We start from the raw sequence: 19405 nt of genomic DNA on the forward strand, positions 1-19405 counted from the left end.
CGGTCCACTGGGGGGCAGCGGCGGCTGAGCAGTCACATCATAGGAAACAGGTCACAGGTACCCCGAAGTAGAGTTGTCAGGCAGGATGGGGCAGAGTGCAACTAAAGCTCAACTTCTCCGTGCAACGGATGATGAACTTCTCATGCACCGTAAAGACCCCCGCTTGACGGAGAAATGCGAGGTCTGGCATGAGATGTTCAAATTCCCGGGCAATTTGCACCCGAAACAATGCAGGGCATTGGTAAAGGCTATAGAGGAGAGAAGTAAAGGGAAATTGATTTTGCAGAATAAATATGGTTTGCAATTGGCGAGAGAATGGCGAGATGAAGCTGACAAGCGTAAGAGGGAATTGTGCTCCTTTTATTTTGGGAAGAAAGCGAGTGATTTGGAGGGTGAATATGGTCACAGTGCGACTGCGCAGGATGTTGAGAGCGAGAGTGAAAGTGAAAGTGGAGATGAGCCTGGAGTTGAGGCTGGAGAAGCACAAAGGCTGAGGCAGAGATGCCAATCCCCTCAGCGGGGTCCAGACCATAAGTCAGGACATCCAGCCCGCTCCTCAAGTACAGGAAACATCAGTGAGCCCACTAAGTCCAAACCTGTTCATAGACAAACTGAGGTGACAACGTCTGATAGACAGTTGCGGGGACGAAGAACCTCAGGAACCCGAGGCAGAGCACCCTCAGCCTCGGGCATCAAACAGGAGGTTGATCAGTTAGCTGTGACAACGGGAGATCTGAGAGTAAGTGCAAATAGTGAAGAACAGCCATCTCAGACCCCGCCGAAATATACCAATATTTACCCACCGCTCCCACACCCTCAACTTCCTTCCTATAATCCAGGCGCCATCTTTATGCACCCGATGGCAGCCATGTCACAGCTCCCGGGTTCCGCCATGTTACCATATCCATCTTCCACCACATTGCGACAGCCGGCAGTGGCCATTTCAGTGCCTACTGAAAAGTGCAACCCTGAACCCGCAATGCAAATGCCTATGATAGAGCTCCCAAACGGAGCAGGGCAAACCATACATGTTTACAGACCCTGGATAGAGGACGACATGTTAAATGCAATTAAGACTATACCAAGCCCGAGAGAGGATGTGGTTGAATGCGTTAAACAACTGACTGAGTTGAGACAGAGTTTTAAGCTGACTGCCACTGAATGTGAGAGAGTTGTGAGAAGAGTCTGTGGAACTGGATGGGTGAATGTCGAGGGTAATTGGACTGCATGGGGGCCTGGACGACTTGCGACTGACCCACCAGTGGAGTTGGATTGGGATAGCACAACCTTAACCACCAGGTGGGATGCATTGATCCAACGAATGATAGCATTTTATAAGATCACCCCAGATTTTGCCAAGCTTTCTACGATTTCCCAGAAAGCAAACGAAAGCGTGGCTGATCTGGTAGCACGGGTCATGGATGCTTTTGAAAAATACAGTGGGTTGCAGAAACCTGCAGTGCTTGATGGCACTACACCATGGGAACAACAGCTCAAAGCACAGATTGATAGGGCTTTAAAGGAAGAATTACAGTGGACAATCCATAAACATTTGATTACATGGCGTACGTGCAGTGTGACAGAGTTTTTGGAGTATGCCAGGCATGCGGAGAAAATTCTGATAAAAAAAAAAGCGGGGACAGAAGAGACATCCTGCTGCGGCAGCCTCCTATTCCTTGTCCACCTGCAACCAGGGCGCGGGTGAGGAGGGTGCATACAGCGGAGATGTCTCACGTCCCCGTCCCCGTCCACGTAGATTTGTGCGTGACTATGCTGGAAAACGAGAAAGAGGGGAATGTTTCATTTGTGGAAAGCGGGATCACATTGCACGAGACTGCCCAGAGAATACGGCCAATCAAACCAAGCAACAAACCCAGTCTGCATGACTAGGCAGGGAAGAGTTGAGCCGTGACACTATTGTGATTGAGATTGATTATGCTGACACAAAAAAGCCTGAAATCCTTTTGTCTGTATCGAGTGTTAGAATCAAGTTTTTGGTTGACACTGGTGCATGTAGGTCTGTCCTTGGGACTGGTTTAAATATCCCGTGGGAAAAGTTGGGTACAGTCGTTACACGCAATGCCGGTGGTGGGTTTGAAGTGTCCCCAACCACTAAACCGTTGCAGGTTTTAGATGAAAAGTCAGGCAGAGCTGTGTTTTGCAGTTTCATAATCTCTGCAAGGTGCCCAATTAATCTGTGTGGCAGAGACTTGATTGGTGATTTGAAGTTGACTATTGCTCCTGGTCCAGAGTCACTGCAGATCCATCGTGCTTCTATAGCAGAAGCACCTGGCGTGCATTGGTACGGTATTATTCTGCCAAATTCACTCCTGAACTGGATGCAGCAGGATGCCGGTCCGGCTGATACATTTCAGGAGGTAGTATGTGTGGCACACGTCACCACACATTACATAGCAAATGGATGCAGGGATTTGGACTATGAGCAAAAGTACCCGATGAGGAGAAAAGTCTGTATAGAGATTACCGGACTATGGGAAAATGCAGAAGGTTATGTTCTGTATGAGGTTTTAATCCCAGGCTGGGACAGTGTTAAGACAGACGGCATCCTGCAGGATGAGCTGTTTGCTGTCCCGAACTCCGCCCCTCATGCTTCACTGTACAAACCGCAGTGGGGGACGTTGGGACACGGCCGGGATTCTATTGAACAAGTGAAAAGAAGGAAGTGGTGAGGGCATTTACTGCCCACGCCACCTTCAGACCACGGGAATGCTGATACACCTGACTAAACGACCTGAAGAAGCTGACAATGTTGACTTTGCAGATGCGTCCTGACATGAGTTGTCCGGTGTCCCAGACAAGCTGTGGGCACAATCTGACACTGACGTGGGCCTGATACAAAATTCAGAGGAGGTCATTGTAGTTGCTAAAGGTGCGTACCGGCCTTACAAAAAACAGTTCTGTCAGCCCACTGTTAAATATTTAGGACAACTCATTTCAGGTGCAGGACGTACTATTGAGGATACGCGGATACGAGCTATCCAAGATATACCAAAACCTGTGACAAAGAAAGACATGATGACGTTCCTTGGGACCCTTAACTACTGCAGGGCCTGGATTATCCATTGCTCAGCACTGGTTAAGCCTTTGTTCAATGCCATCCACACTGACCCAATGGCAATGACTGACAAAGTCACCTGGACAGATGACTTGACTATGGCATTTGAGAGGTGTAAGTCTGCGCTGCAAGATCCCCTGGTTTTAGCCTTCCCTGATTACACGAAGGTTTTTAAACTGTATGTTGATTGCAAAGATAAATGCATGACAGCTGTGATGACACAAACTTGGGGGGACAAACAGAGGCCGCTAGGTTTTTATTCTAAGCCTTTGGATCAGGTTGCATGTGCCTTGCCGTCTTGTGTACAAGCTGTTATTGCTACTGCGATGGCTGTTGACATAACGGCCACCCTGGTCCTCTACCATCCACTAGAGGTTCTTGTTCCCCACGCAGTGCATGCTCTTTTGTTGCAGGATAAAATGACGTTACTTACTCCTGCCCGTCACTTGTATTGCACTGCCACTTTGTTGGGTCAGCCTCACCTTACAGTGAAACGCTGTACCACACTCAACCCAGCAACTTTACTCCTGACCCCCGCTGCAGAGGGTGTTGAGCCCCAGCATGATTGTGTCACAGAGTCACAAAAGGTCTTTCTGCCCAGAGAAGACCTGAAGTCCGAACCAATACCCGGAAGTACGCTCGTCTTTGTCGATGGCTCTGCCTCCAAAGATGCCTTAGGAGTGAACAGAGTGGGATATGCTGTTGTTACCCTGGATGCTGTTTTGGAGTCTGGTCCTTTACCAATCTCCTACTCCGCACAAGCTGCAGAGATTCATGCACTCACTCGAGCCTGTGCGTTGCACAAGGGTGAAGTTCTCACTGTTTACACTGACAGCCAGTATGCGTTCTCTGCTTGTCATACCTACGCTGCACAGTGGCGGAACTGTGGCATGTTAACTGCGGCTGGGAAACCAGTCCGCCATAAAGACTTATTGCAACAGCTCCTTGATAGTGTACTGCTGCCCTCGCAGGTAGCTGTGGTAAAATGCATGGCACACATGCGTGATGACTCTGACGTCACCCGTGGCAACAATCTTGCAGATGCTGAGGCGAAATTGGCGGCGCTGCGCCCTCTCCCAACTTCTGAGCCATCCCATCCCATCCCTTCTGCCCACCACAGCTGCCGCCTCCCCTTCACTCCCTGCCACTGATCCCCCTCTGCCATCAGCCCCCTCCCCTCTCATCATTCCATCCTCTGCAGCGATCACCACTGATCTCTTAGTGGAATTCCAGAACAATGCACCAGCAGCTGAAAAGGCTCAGTGGGGAAAGGCACATGCAACAGTTAATGATAGCGGCCTCCTCTGTGTCAATGATGCCTTATGCCTTCCCAGACTTTAGTACAGATTATTGGCTCTTGTGTTACATGGGGTCACCCATGTCTCAACGGGTGGTATGATGGCCACCATTTTTACTGTCTGGGCATAAGTATCTTTTTTAAAAAGTTTGTCTCACAATGCACTGTATGTGCCCAGCACAACACAGGAAAGGGATTAAAGCCACCTATTGGTAAAACACCTACACCACATTACCCCTTTCATACCATTGCACTGGATACATTTAACTCACTGCAAAAGGGCACCCATTCCCTGTTCAGGGACAGAATAGACAGCATCCTGTGACGGGAGGTGTTGGCTCCTGGGCCCTGGAGTGTGAGGAACATTTGCCTGAGCTCCAGTCAAGACAACGTCACAGCGGGTGGAGGGAATATTAGAGATGTTCCTCCATTCAAAGCGGGCACAAGCCCTGAACAGGATGATTGAGGAGCTAGATTAGGGAGAGTTAGGGCCCACTTAATTCCAAGAGTTCTTTTAAAAAAATATATATATATAAAAAAGAGAGAAGAAATGGGAATCTTGGATACAGGATACTTTAAGACTCCAAGTGGAAAGGGAGTCATTATTTCTATGCTTTTCATTGGGACATTGTGGATAGTGTTAGAAGCCCTAGAGCATTTCCAAACACCTCCTTCAGCCTTTCCACAAACTGATAATGTAACTCACAACCGACCAAGGGTTAAACGGGATGCCATAAATATAGGACTGATGCGAAGAGGACAGGTTGCTGTAACAAGAGAACACCAGAGCTTAGTGTTCTGGTATAATTCTTCACAAATACAAGTGGCGACTTACACCTTTGACTACTGCCAGGTTGTGCAACATTGTAATTGGCACTGCAGCCTTTATGAAAAAGGACAATTTTTCATTTGTGTGACTGATGACCATTGGGGGTATAAATGTAGTTCTTGGAAAGCAGCTGCCTGGAACACAGGTACTGACTGGGGATACAGACCTGATCCTGCCATGACACGGGTTGACAGAAATGGGGTGCCCCTTCGCTCAAGGATGACCTTAACAACAGCTGGGGGAGCCTGTATGCCTGGAAAACAAATAGATAGTTCCCAGCGCCTGACCCTGAATATAGAAAACCCGAGCCCTGGAGATGCAGGAACGTATGTGATAGGCATGCATGTCCCAGGGTATACAGGGGGGCCTCTGGGGAAGTTTTCGCTCAGGGACATGTACAAAAACCCTGAGTTTAAAGTCATGGAGCATGAGGATCAGTAACCATGGGTACAGGCCCTGGCTAACCCTACATTTGAGGAGACCATTGCCATGGAGACAGGATATTCAGATACTAACATGTGGCTTGAATGGATGAGGTACACAGCCAAGCAACACAATATGTCGGATTGTTATGTATGTGCAGGAGCAAGGCCACACCTTGGCACTGTGCCACTTCCCCTTCCAGAAGGGGGTGAGAAATGTTTTCTGTCACTCTATAGGAGTAAAGGTCAGACCCCAGCCACAACAGATCCACTCTGTAAAATGTGGATAGACCGATACCCATTGAAGGAAGGTACCCCTGATCAAACTGACCACTCAGCAACTGTGTACAAGGGTAACTATACCTGTCATAACAGTACCAATTCAGGTGGAGTAGATGTAGGTGAATTTCCCCCTGGTTACTGTACTGTAATGAAGCAAGCAGACCCTTTCCTACTATTTCATCAGACACACTCCCTTGGTGATATCTACTGGTTGTGCGGTGATCTTAAATTACGCCCTAGATTGCCACCAGTGTGGAAAGGTCACTGTGCACTGGCCAAACTCATTATGCCCATACATATGTTTAGAGAGAGTGACCAGGATTTTGAAAAAGAAGCCCACAAGATCTTTAAGAGAGAACTTAAAGGTAACCTGGACCCGCATGTCTTTTTGGATGCAATAGGTGTCCCCAGAGGGGTTCCAGATGAATTTAAGGCCAGAGACCCGGTGTGGGCAGGGTTTGAGTCTTTGATTCCACAGATCACCATTAACAAAAACGTGGAGTGGATAAACTACATATATTACAATCAGCAAAGATTTGTGAATTTCACGCGTGATGCTCTGCAGGGCATAGTTAATGAGTTAGGCCCAAACTCCAAAATGACATTTCAAAACAGAATGAGTCTGGACATGATGCTTGCCGAAAAAGGAGGAGTTTGCAAATTTCTGGGACTGGGCGGGGCCTGCTGTACCTGAAACTGGCCCTGATGGACGGATGACAGAAGCTTTGAGGAAACTGACTGACCTATCAGAAGAGTTAAAAAGAAACTCTGGTGTATCAGATTCCTTTACAAAATGGTTCAATGACTGGTTTGGAAACTGGAAGGGTTTCCTAAAAAATGTTGGTACCATGATACTTATTGTGATACTCATGTTCAGTTTTTTGGCTTGTTGTGTCATACCCCTGGCCAGGAAATACTTGGGCAGTTTCATAAAGCAGAAAACTGATGCAGCCATGTTTTCACTCCAACATGAGGAATACAATGATAGTGAGGAGGAGGACAGCTTTATGGGGAAGCACAAATTCCCAAAAATTGACCTCTCAGTTGTGTAGATTGTTTGATATCTGATAAGATAGTACACTAGAAGCAGTAGGCGTTAAACATATATATTTTGCAATGCTACAAGGCTACGATGAAAGCAACTGCTAGCTTCCATTATTTAAGAAGTGTTTCAAGTCTATGTAGTTGAACCCTTTGCCACCTTATACATATATATGTGCAACAGGGGGGTATGTTAATGTCATAGCTGTATGTTAATCCAAGTTTCATATATATGCACTTAATAGATATAAGGTGACACCAATGTTTAATAAGGCCAATGTAACACAGATGATTCAGATGAATAGAGTTACCCTTTAAAGTTAGTCTTAGATTCTTTCATTACAGACATGCTCTAGCCAAGACCTGGTACTGTGTGAGTTTTTTGTCTTCTCAGGAATTTCTAAACTGATATGGCGTGCTTGGTACGGCAACCTCCCATCGGGGGATGGTTCAAGACACACTAGTAAAGGCCTTGAAAATAACTATGGGAACAGGATACCGGAGAGATTGTGTGCTGTAGTCCAGACCAGGTGCAAGGCTGTGGGAATTCTCCACCCTCTTGGAGTGAAAGAAGAAGACCCTTGGAGACACACATTATTATTGGACATGTAAATTACATCATGACCACGTAATTTGGAGTATAAGAACTGGTGCACAGCGGAAGTTGAATCAGAAACCTTAAACTGCCTTGACCCTTTTGCTAGGCTTAACTGGGTTTCCCTCATGTATACATGTGCCATTTTTGAATAAAGCCATAAGTTGTTTTTCTTTTCATCTCCTGACTTATTTTTGAAATCTTGGTGTATTGGTAAGTAAGTGACTTCCACACTATCTATACTGAGGCACCTACTCCTGGCTATCTATACTGAGGCACCCACTCCTGGCTATCTATACTGAGGCACCGATTCCTGGCTATCTATACTGAGGCACCTATTCCTGGTTATCTATACTGAGGCACCTACTCCTGGCTATCTATACTGAGGCACCTATTCCTGGTTATCTATACTGAGGCACCTATTCCTGATTACCTATACTGGGGCAGATATTCCTGGCTATCTATACTGTGAGCCTCTATTCCTGGCTACCTATACTGAGGCACCTATTCCTGGCTACCTATACTGGGAGCACCTATTCCTGGGTTACCTATACTGGAGCACCTATACCTGACTACCAAAACTGGGGGCCCCTATTTCTGGCTACCTATACTGGGGGCACCTTTTCCTGGCTACTTATACTGGCTGTTTAACGTAGGGTCGGGGGCCCAGGTTAGGGCCCCGAGGTCTGTAGCTACGCCACTGTGATCCACCATTAGTCACATCTTGCATCTGCTACATTTATGCATACCTTGTGGCCTATTCCTTCCTACATTTATTTGTTACTTGGTGTATACTCTGTTTTAACAAGCACAACTCTTTCTGCACATTTTCAGAGTTATTAAGCTTTGCATTTTGTGGAGACACAATTAATGTATAATAATGTTTAATCAACATTTTGGCAAGTTTTCCCAGTGTGTGCCATAATAGAAAATGATACATTTGTACTGTTTTTGTTCTACTTAATACACTATGGGCCTGATTCACAAAGCGGTGCAAACTGTTTGCACGCCAGTGAAAGGCGTGAACCAAAACCGGGCAGAGAATCATCACGAGTAGTGGTCACAAGCACTGGACTTACAAGAGAAGTCTTGGCCTCAGACTTAGAAATTTCCGTGACTGTACTGGTATCCAACCAACACTCATCATTGACTACGCATGACTGAAGCTCCCCAAGAGTTGCAAAAGTAGTCAATATAGCAGCGATGCCTATTGAAGTGGGCAACACCTCGGGTGGCCCTGCGGGACAGGAGGCACCTCCTAAAAGTTCTGCACCCTTTGGGAGTAAGTCGGAGACCCCCAGAACAACAGACAAAAGCTCAGGAGCATCGTTTCCCAAGTTCTCTGACAAAGAAATCACGGATTCTGAACTATCCATGTTACAGGGCAAAACATCAGATACATTTTGCGGACAGAGCAAATGTCCCAGGGATGGTTCTACAATCCGCTGAGACTGAATTTCATCTTCATGAACAGGATGCACCGGAATATTTACTGGAACACACACTGACTCCCTAACTCTAATCTCACTGTACACAGAATTCTGCATAGTAGTTAAACTAGACTGCAATTCCAAAATGGCAGAAAAACAGGTGAGAATGGTAGCAATACCTAGACGAGCCTCTAGGGTCACTACAGGAGATTTCATGCAAGGCAATACTGACTCATCCAGAGTACAGGGTGGAGAGTTAGCACCTGCCTCTGAGCAAGAAAGGGACTCACAAATGTCAGTTCGATTGTACATCATGGTTTTATTCATGGTACAGGGTAGGCTCCTAGAGATCTTCTCTGGACAAGGCAAAGATTCCCCAGTATCAGATTTGCAAAACCAAAGCGCTGTCTCACCGTTAGACTCAGCTAACAATGTCGAATCCGAGGAGTCAGAACGCAAAATTTGCGAATCGAAGATCGCCTTAGGTTGCGAAACTGACGCTTCCTTAGCGCAAACGTCTGCAATCTGTGGACCAGACTGCAAGGTGTTCAGGACAGAAACACTGGAGCAACTGTCATCAGGCAACGGGCCTTTACAGGTGTGAACAGAGTGGGACCTAAACTCATTTGCAGAAGAAGTTGCGACAAAACAACAGGAAAAACTTTATTAGACATATTAACATTACTTTTGATGCTGCATAGTTTAGGAACTTTCCCCATAGCAGGATCATAGATGGAAGGTCTTAAAGAATTACTGCGAGAAAAAGATCTGTATTTAATTGACAGAGGATCCCACATATATTTGACAAAACTGACACATTTATGTTGATCACAATCTGCAGAAACGGGAAGGAATCTTTCAGAATTCACACAGGTATCAACCACAGAAGTACACCCATTCATTTCAGGTCGCACAATATCTAGACTCACATGCGTTACCCCAGAAAGGCCGGGACAATCATCCGATAACGATGTCTCTTTATTGAAGTCAATTGATTGATGTGTGTGCAATTCATCCAAAATGGTCTGCCACACACAAATCACCGGATCCACAAAACATTCGTCACACTCATCAGAGTCAATCAAAGCGTACACCGAATCAATCAATCGAGACAGGGTCGCCAGAGCAACGATGAACACACAACCGTGAAGACCAGGTGAGAAAGCAATCGCAAGAGATGGCGATTGCTAACAGCGACACAAGACAGAATAAGCACAGAGAAGGTATGTATGTACGTCCACCAATCTAGTCGCCAACCAGCGACGGCGAACACACAACAGTGGAAACCGAGTGAGAACGCAATCGCAAGAGATGCGATTGCCAATGAGATTGAGCACAGGGACAGAATGTATGTGTGTGCACCAATCTAGTTGCCAACCTGCGACGGTGAACACACAAGCAGAAACAAAGTAGGAACGCAATCGCGAGAGAGGCGATTGCCAGAAGTGACACAAGACTGAGCAAGACAGAGCACGAGAGTAGCAAAGGCACAGCGAAGAATAATGAGAAGATAAGGAAAATAACAAACGCTAGCTAAACGCGAACAGTGCACTCATTCGCAACAGCGAACGCGTTTACGGCATAGTCTCCGCACGATAAGCGCAACAGAGACAAGCACGTCACCCTAACTACCCAACGCCACACAAACACGAGACAGAGAATGCGAACGCTTGCTTAACGGTTACCCCATCGAGCCTACAGCAAACGTTCGTATCAGACAAGACAGAAGGAGCAGCCAGCAGTAACCGCAGCTCTGGCCTACACTCCCAGACAGAGTTTACAAGGAACCACCGCTACTACCGCTAGAGCGAGTGCGATCCAGACAGACAAACGAACAGAAACAGGAATAGGTCAAATAAGATCCACCGCTCTTCCGCCAGAGCGAGTGCGATCTAGGTTCAGGGACAGGACAGGAAGGATCCACTGCTCTTTCCGCCAGAACAAGTGTGAACCAAGTAGGGAAACAGAGTTAGCAGGATCCACTGCTCTTTCCGCCAGAGCAAGTGTGATCCAAGTACAGAAACAGAGCTTAGCAGGAGCCACTGCTCTTTCCGCCAGAGCAAGTGTGATCCAAGTACAGAAACAGGCTAGCAGGATCCACTGCTCTTTCTGCCAGAGCAAGTGTGATCCAAGTACAGAAACAGAGCTTAGCAGGATCCACTGCTCTTTCCGCCAGAGCAAGTGTGATCCAAGTACTGGAACAAACGATTCACCATCGCCAACCGCTGGCGACAGTGCAATCGCAAGGACAAACAGACAGAGGCGTAGCTAGGGCTTTCAGCGCCCGGGGACAAAGACTATTAATGTGCCCCCTAAGGGGAAGGCTGCGTCGCGCCAAAAAGGGGCGTGGCCATATAATAAAAGTGGGAGTGGTTATGGGTGAAGCCAAATGTAAAGGAAGTTAGCAGGCTCGCGCTCACCCATCCTCCCTCAGTATGTACCTTCCAGCATGTTCCAAGACAAATTCAGCAATCATGAGCCCCCCCCAATCAAGACAAATTCAGCAATCATGAGGCCCCCAACATGACCAACTCAGCAATCATGAGGCCCCCAACAAGACAAATTCAGAGATCTTGAGGCCCCCAACAAGACAAATTCAGCGATCTTGAGGCCCCCAACAAGACAAATTCAGTAACCATGAGGCCCCCAACAAGACAAATTCAGCAGTCATGAGGCACATAAATAGACAGCATTTCACATAAATAGGCAGAATGCCCCCTTAATATGGTAGACACCTCTCACCTGGCAGCAGTTCCCCAAAATACACTCAATCTGACAGCAGTGGTTCCCCAAAAATAGGTAGCCCCAGGTCTACAGGTGTCCCCAGAATAGGTGGCCAGCAGTATAGATGTCCCCAGAATAGGTGGCCAGCGGTATAGATGTCCCCAGAACAGGTAGCCAGGGGTAGAGATGTCCACAGAACAGGTAGCCAGGGGTATATGTGACCAGTATATGTAGCCAGGTGTATATGTGCCCAGTATATGTAGCCAGGTGTATATGTGTCCAGTATGTGTAGTCAGGGGGTATATGTGCCCAGTATATGTAGGCAGGGGGTCAGTGTTCTCCCCAGGCTCTTTTAGCCGGGTGCTCCACCCGCCTAGTTTTGGTGAGCACTGGCTGTCATCTCTTCTGAGTTGTGCAGAGAAGCGCCGGCCCAGTATTCCCTCATCTTGCCCCACCCGGCTACTTTTCCATGCCACCCGGCTGGAAAAAAATTCTGGGGAGAACACTGGGGGTATATGTCCCCAGTATATGTAGGCAGGGGGTATATGTCCCCAGTATATGTAGGCAGGGGGTATATGTCCCCAGTATATGTAGGCAGGGGGTATATGTCCCCAGTATATATAGGCAGGGGGTATATGCGCCCAGTATATGTAGCCAGGGGGTATATGCGCCCAGTATATGTAGGCAGGGGGTATATGTCCCCAGTATATGTAGGCAGGGGGTATATGTCCCCAGTATATGTAGGCAGGGGGTATATGTCCCCAGTATATGTAGGCAGGGGGTATATGTCCCCAGTATATATAGGCAGGGGGTATATGTCCCCAGTATATGTAGGCAGGGGGTATATACGCCCAGTATATGTAGCCAGGGGGTATATGAGCCCAGTATACGTAGTCAGGGGGTATATGTGCCCAGTATATGTAGGCAGGGGGTATATGTCCGCAGTATATGTAGGCAGGGGTATATGTCCCCAGTATATGTAGGCAGGGGGTATATGTCCCCAGTATATGTAGGCAGGGGGTATATGTCCCCAGTATATGTAGGCAGGGGGTATATGTCCCCAGTATATGTAGGCAGGGGGTATATGTCCCCAGTATATGTAGGCAGGGGGTATATGTCCCTAGTATATGTAGGCAGGCGGTATATGTCCCCAGTATATGTAGGCAGGGGGTATATGGCCCCAGTATATGTCGGCAGGTGTGTCGCCCAGCAGGAGGGGAGCAGCGCAGTGGAGGGAGAGCTATGGGCACAGTGGGGAGGGGCAGACGTCTCCCAGCCCCTTCCCTCACCTTAGGGGGCTCTCCCTCCCTCGCTGTCCCCTCCACAGCTAATGTCCGTCCGGGTGGCTGGCAGCGGCGGGCGGGACTTACCTGCGTCTCGTCGCAGCGCCGGATGGATCTGCCGCTACTCTGGTCTAGTCAAGACCAGAGCAGCGGTTGCAGGACCCAAACTTCCGGCGCTGGAGCGAGACAGAGGTAAGTCCCGCCCGCCGCTGCCAGCCACCCGGACATTAGTTGTGGAGGGGACAGCGAGGGAGGGAGAGCACCTAAGGTGAGAGAAGGAGTGGGGAGATGGCCCCCATTCTCCACCGCTGCTCACAGCTCTCCCTCTTCTCTGCTGCTCCCCTCCCCTCCCCAAAAAAACCCCTGCAGCTCAGCTGGGCGCCCTCGGGGACCCGGCGCCCCGGGGCACCTGTCCTACCCCGACCCCCCCTAGCTCCGCGTCTGCAAACAGAAGACAGAACAGGCAATACAAATAATACAACCTGACTGTACTAGAGGAATGCCTAATGCAGTCCCCAGGAATACTCTAAGATAATCTTTAGCAAACAATAGCAAGGCTGACACTCCAGGAGTGTTTCAACAGTAACAAACCATGACCAGCAAAGGATTGTGGGATCACATGGTATTTATGCTGCAAACCTTCAAAGGAGGTGGCTAGATAATTTACATGACAAATGTATGCAAATTCCTCAGCAGCAAAACAGGTCTGAAACTTGCAAAGTGAAGACAGGTCTCTCTTCCAGAGACCTGTAGCCCACAGACTAAAGGAATGGTCAAACAGCTGTCTGCCTGTGCAGCCAGCTGAGCGGATCATTACACCACATCTGGAGTATGGGATACAGGTTTTTGGCACCACACTATAGAAATGACATTAACATACTAGAACAGGTACAAAGACAAGCTACTAAATTAATCACAGGAATAGAATGTCTCACCAAGAAAGGTTGAACAAACTGGGTTTTTTTAGCTTGAAAAAAAGATTCCTAAGGATGTAACCTGATTAACATGTATAAATACATCAGAGGGCAATACAAAAGCTTGGCAGATGAACTTTTTGTCCCAAAGCTTGTGCAAAGAACAAGGGGGCATGATCTGCATATGGACAAAAAAATGTTATCCCAATTATTTAGGAAGGGTTTGTTTAACCATTTCAGCCCGCAGGGATTTTTCACCTTATGCATCAGAGCAATTTTCACCTCCCATTCATTCGCTAATAACTTTATCACTACTTATCACAATTTATTGATCTATATCTTGTTTTTTCCGCCACTAATTAGGCTTTCTTTGGGTGGTACATTTTGGTAAGAATTATTTTTTTATAAATGCATTTTAACAGGATTAATTAATTTTAAGAAAAAAATAGAAAAAAATCATTATTTCTCAGTTTTCGGCCATTATAGCTTTAAAATAATCCATGCTACCATAATTAAAACCTATGTATTTTATTTCCCCGTTTGCCTTGGTTATGACACCATTTAAATTTTGTCCCTATTACAATGTATGGCGCCAATATTTTATTTGGAAATAAAGGTGCATTTTTTCCATTTTGCGTCCATCACTATTTACAAGCTTATAATTTAAAAAATGTTCGTAGTATACCCCCTTCAAATGCATATTTAAAAAGTTCAGACCCTTAGGTAACTATTTATGTCTTTTTTTTTTTTTAATCGTAATTTTTTTTTTCCATTAAAATTTTTATTTGGGTAATATTTTGGTGTGGGAAATAAACAGTTCATCTTTAACATTATTATATGTGTAAATTGTAATGTAAAAAATATGTAGATGTAGTTTTACTATTTGCCTACAAGATAGCCACCTTGAGTTTTTTTTCCCTCCTTGTGCTTCTCGCTAAGTGGAAGCCCAAGGGGGATGCGGAAATTTTTACGTGCAGAAAGACTGAAGCCTCTTGTAAGAGCGCTTCGGTTTTTCTGCTGGGGACATGGATCGGGGATCGGGAACCATGTTCCCGTTCACTGATCCCAGGGCTACCGGGGGACACCATGGGGCACGGGGGCGCACCTGCGATCGCGCATGAGAGCGCCGAAGCGCGGCACCGCAGCAGAGCAGCTGCCCGGACGTGAGCTTCACGTCCGGGCGGCAGAAATGGTTAAAGTAAGAGTGGTTAAAATGTGGAATATTTTATCACAGGAAGTATTTATGGCAAATTCTATATCTGCATTTAAAGGAGGCTTGAAGGTTTGTGTTGCAGTGAAGGACAACCACAGCTATAATTACTAGATCATTCCCAACAGAGTTGATCCAGGGATTTTATCTAACAGACACCTGGGGCCATATGCAATTAACCTTTTCTCCTGAGTTTTCTCCAAGGAGATATTTTCAAATGTGTCAATAAAATGCACCAGCAAGCAAGAAAATACTTAAAATAATTTGAATAGTACTTTTTCTACTACATTTGGTACTTTTTAATTGCAAAATGATGAAAAGTTATTTTAAAGTGAAGATAAAAAATGATCACCTAGGAGAAAACATAGGAGAAAATGGGAATTGCATATGGGCCCTGGGCCCATATGCAATTAACTTTTTCTCCTGACTTTCCTCCAAGGTGGTATGTTCACACTTGTCAATAAAATGCATTTTAAACCACCAACACGCAAGAGATACTCAAGATAGTTTTGACAGTACTTTTTCAGATACTTTTTCAATTGCAAAGTGCTGAGAGATTATTTTAAAGAGAACCCGAGGTGGGTTTTAAAAATCTTAATTGCACTCTGAGGCTGGGTCTGCATATAATGCCCAGCCTCTGTTACTATATTGTTCTCCCCCAGACCCCCCTGCACTCTGTTGGCCCCCATAAATCAAACCGCTGTGCTAGCTACACGCAGCGTGTCGATAGCAAGCTGTTTACATGGCCACTGTCACTCTTCGCCGCTCCCTCGCCTCCTCCATATCGCTGCTCCCCGCCTGTGTCCCTTCCCTCCCCGCTGATTGGAGGGAAGGGACACAGGCGGGGAGCAGTAGTAAGTAGATGCTGACAAGTAGTGGGTGACAGACATGCAGTAGGTGCTAGGGAGCAGTGGAAGCTAAGTAACACAGGGTGCCAAGTTCCAGTTGGAAGAAACAAAAAAAACAGACTATGACATATGGTACACTATAGCACAGATTACGGTAAATTGTTATCTCCTCTGAGGACAATCAGTGACATGACTATGTACTTTGTAAAGTGCTGCAGGAGATGTCAGCGCTATATAAATACATAATAATATGGGATGACATTAGACTATGACTATGGTAGGGATTACACAGACAAGATAAAAAAGTAGTGTGGTTCCACCCCTAGAACAATATCACAATTCAAATGCAAACACTCAAGCGGGTTTTTTTTGAACCATAAAGTTCTCTTTTATTCTTCAATATTTGTCTTCAGATCGCAGGTAATAAATGTAGATATGACTTCAGACCTTCATTTCACATACAACATGCCTGACACATGTTTCGCAGCCATAAGCCGCTTCCTCAGAGGCACATCACAAAAAACATCCCAAATCAAGGATAAAGGACATCAGCGCAATCTGAAGTGAGGAATAAGAGACACTCTCTCCGTCACAGCCAAGTTGACTATGGTAGGGATTAGTTAGATTGAGAGCTCCTCCGAGAACAGTCATTGACATGACTATGTACTCTGTAAAGTGCTGCAGAAGATGTCAGTGCTATATAAATACATAATAATAATATGGTAGGACATTAGACTATGACTATGGTAGGATTAGATTGTGAGCTCCTCTGAGGACAGTTGGTGACATGATTATGTACTCTGTAAAGTGCTGCAGAAGATGTCAGTGCTATACAAATACATAATAATATGGACGGACATTAGACTATGACAGGGATAATATATTGGGAGCTCCTCTGAGGACAGTGAGCGACATGACTATGTACTCTATAAAGTGCTGCAGAAAATGTCAGTGCTATATAAATACATAAAAATAATAATATGGTAGGACATTAGACTATAACTATGGTATGATTAGATTATGAACTCCTCTGAGGACAGTCAGTGACATGACTATGTACTCTGTAAAGTGCTGCAGAAGATGTCAGTACTTTATAAATACATAATAACTAGCCGACCATCTGTGGTTACCCACAATGCACTGCTACTAAATATGCAAATTATCCCTTTTCACCCTTGGTAAGTTAAGCAAGCATCTAGAACTGCTGGTGTATAGCAAGCCTATAGCTTTAAATCTTACACAGTCATATCAAACCCACATGTAGGCAGCCTGTTTCGGACTTTTGGTCCACATCAGTACTTGGCAGGGATTGATATGGCTGTATGGGATAGGGCTTGGACCAGAACAACAGAGTAACCAAGCAGCTCAGGGTGACCCAAACCACTCGGAGTGTATAGGGGGATAAAAGGGACCAAAACGAACTTCCTACTAAAAAAAAAAACAAAGCTTGGTGTAATTTGCCATCTTAAAACAGAAGGAAATCTGCAATAATTCAGCTATAAGTGAACATCTGTGGTTACCCACAATGCACTGCTACTAAATATGCAAATTATCCCTCTTCATCCTTTGTAAGTCAAGCAAGCATCTAGAACCGCTGGTGTATAGCAAGCCTATAGCTTTAAATTTTACACAGTCATATCAAACCCACATGTGACAGCCTATTTCAGACTTTTGGTCCTCATCAGTACATAGCAGGGATTGATATGGCTGTATAAGATAGGGCTTGGACCAGTACAACAGAGTAACCAAGCAGCTCAGGGTGACCCAAACTACTAAGAATGTATAGGGAGATAAAAGGGACCAAAAAGCCCTCCTACTAAAAAAGCAAAGCTTGGTGTAATTTGCCTTCTTAAAACAGAAGTAAATCTGCAATAATTCAGCTATAAGTGAACATTTGTGGTTACCCACAATGCACTGCTACTGAATATGCGAATTATCCCTTTTCGCCCTTGGTTTGATATGGCACTACTTCTTCTTCTTGCTTGGACCAGCCCCTTCTTCTTGCTTGGACCGGCCCTGGGGGCAGGGCGCTACTTCTTCTTCTTGCTTGAAGGTTGAGGCATTTACTCTATTATTGTGAGAGAACGCGGAAAAGCCGCCGCGTTTGGTATTGAGGAGGCGGCTGTTTCCGCATCCAATGCGGCGGTTTGCACGCGGACGCGTGCATCTGGTGGCAGGGCAGAACGCGGAAAGGCCGCAGCCTGTGACAGCAGTGAGGTGGCGGATTCCGCGTCCAGCGCAGCGGTCTGTGCGGAGCGCCGTGGGTCTGGTGTGGCTGGGTCTGTTAGTGCACACAGGCTGAGGAACACGCAACGCACACGCGCACTGAGAGGCAGAACTCTTATGCTAAACATGGGAAGGTCAGCTGATCGTGCTGATCAGCTGACGCCAGAGCAAGTGTCCATTGGTTGATCATTGAGGGGCGGAGCTGGAGAGCACTGCTCCATATATACTTGCTGCTGGCCAGTCTCAAGTTGTCTGCCGTTGCGATCACTACGTGGAAGCACTCAGACCTTTGTCAGATCTCACAGTGTGTTTGAACCAGGTGCCCCTGGGAATTCACACTGAGCCAGAAACTTTGTGTTATTATTCTGTTTATGCTTAGACTAGTTCCAGGGTGTAGAGACCATGGACCTCACACTCAGATTAGGGAACTGTATTGTCATCTGTGTTATACTCCAGACTAGTTCCAGGGTGCTGAGACCAAGGACCTCGCACTCAGATTAGGGAACTGTATTGTCATCTGTGTTATACTCCAGACTAGTTCCAGGGTGTTGAGACCACGGACCTCGCACCAAAGACTAGGGAACTTGTATATTTCACTCTGTTATACTTCAGACTAGTTCCGGGGTGTAGAGACCAAGGACCTCACACCCAGACTAGGCATTGTTTGATATCTGTTATGACTTATTGCTTAGCTGACTATTCTTCTGTCATCTGATTCGGTACCTCGCATATCTGATCCTCTGTTGCCAAACCTTGCTTGCCTTGGATACCGAATCAGTTTTCTGTCTATGTACTTTATCTGACCGTGTGTTGCCGACCTGGCTTGCCTGACCTCGAGAGCTATCTCGCTGTCTAGAGATAGTTTCCAGCTCAGATAGTGACTTCACCTTTCAGGTGTCACTCACATGCTGGTCCTTCCCATCTCCAGCCTGACTCCACCACTTGGATAGTCTCAGGCTGCTGGAAGGTTCTTGTGTCCTCTAAAGCAGTACTCCAGGCTGCTTCTGATCACCTGCTCAGCAGGTACATGTCTCAAAGTATTACTGTTACACCAAACACTCACATACCTTAGGTGTCCAGAAGTTAGCAATATATCTGTATTATCGGTGATTCTGCAGATCATCAATAATCAGGTATATATCTGCATTCTTGGTAATACTGCAGATCACCAATAATCAGATTCTCTCTGCGTGCTGACACCAATCGTTACAGAACGGCAGACAAACCC

This window comes from Hyperolius riggenbachi, chromosome 4, assembly GCF_040937935.1.
Source record: "Hyperolius riggenbachi isolate aHypRig1 chromosome 4, aHypRig1.pri, whole genome shotgun sequence".
NCBI lineage: Eukaryota > Metazoa > Chordata > Amphibia > Anura > Hyperoliidae > Hyperolius > Hyperolius riggenbachi.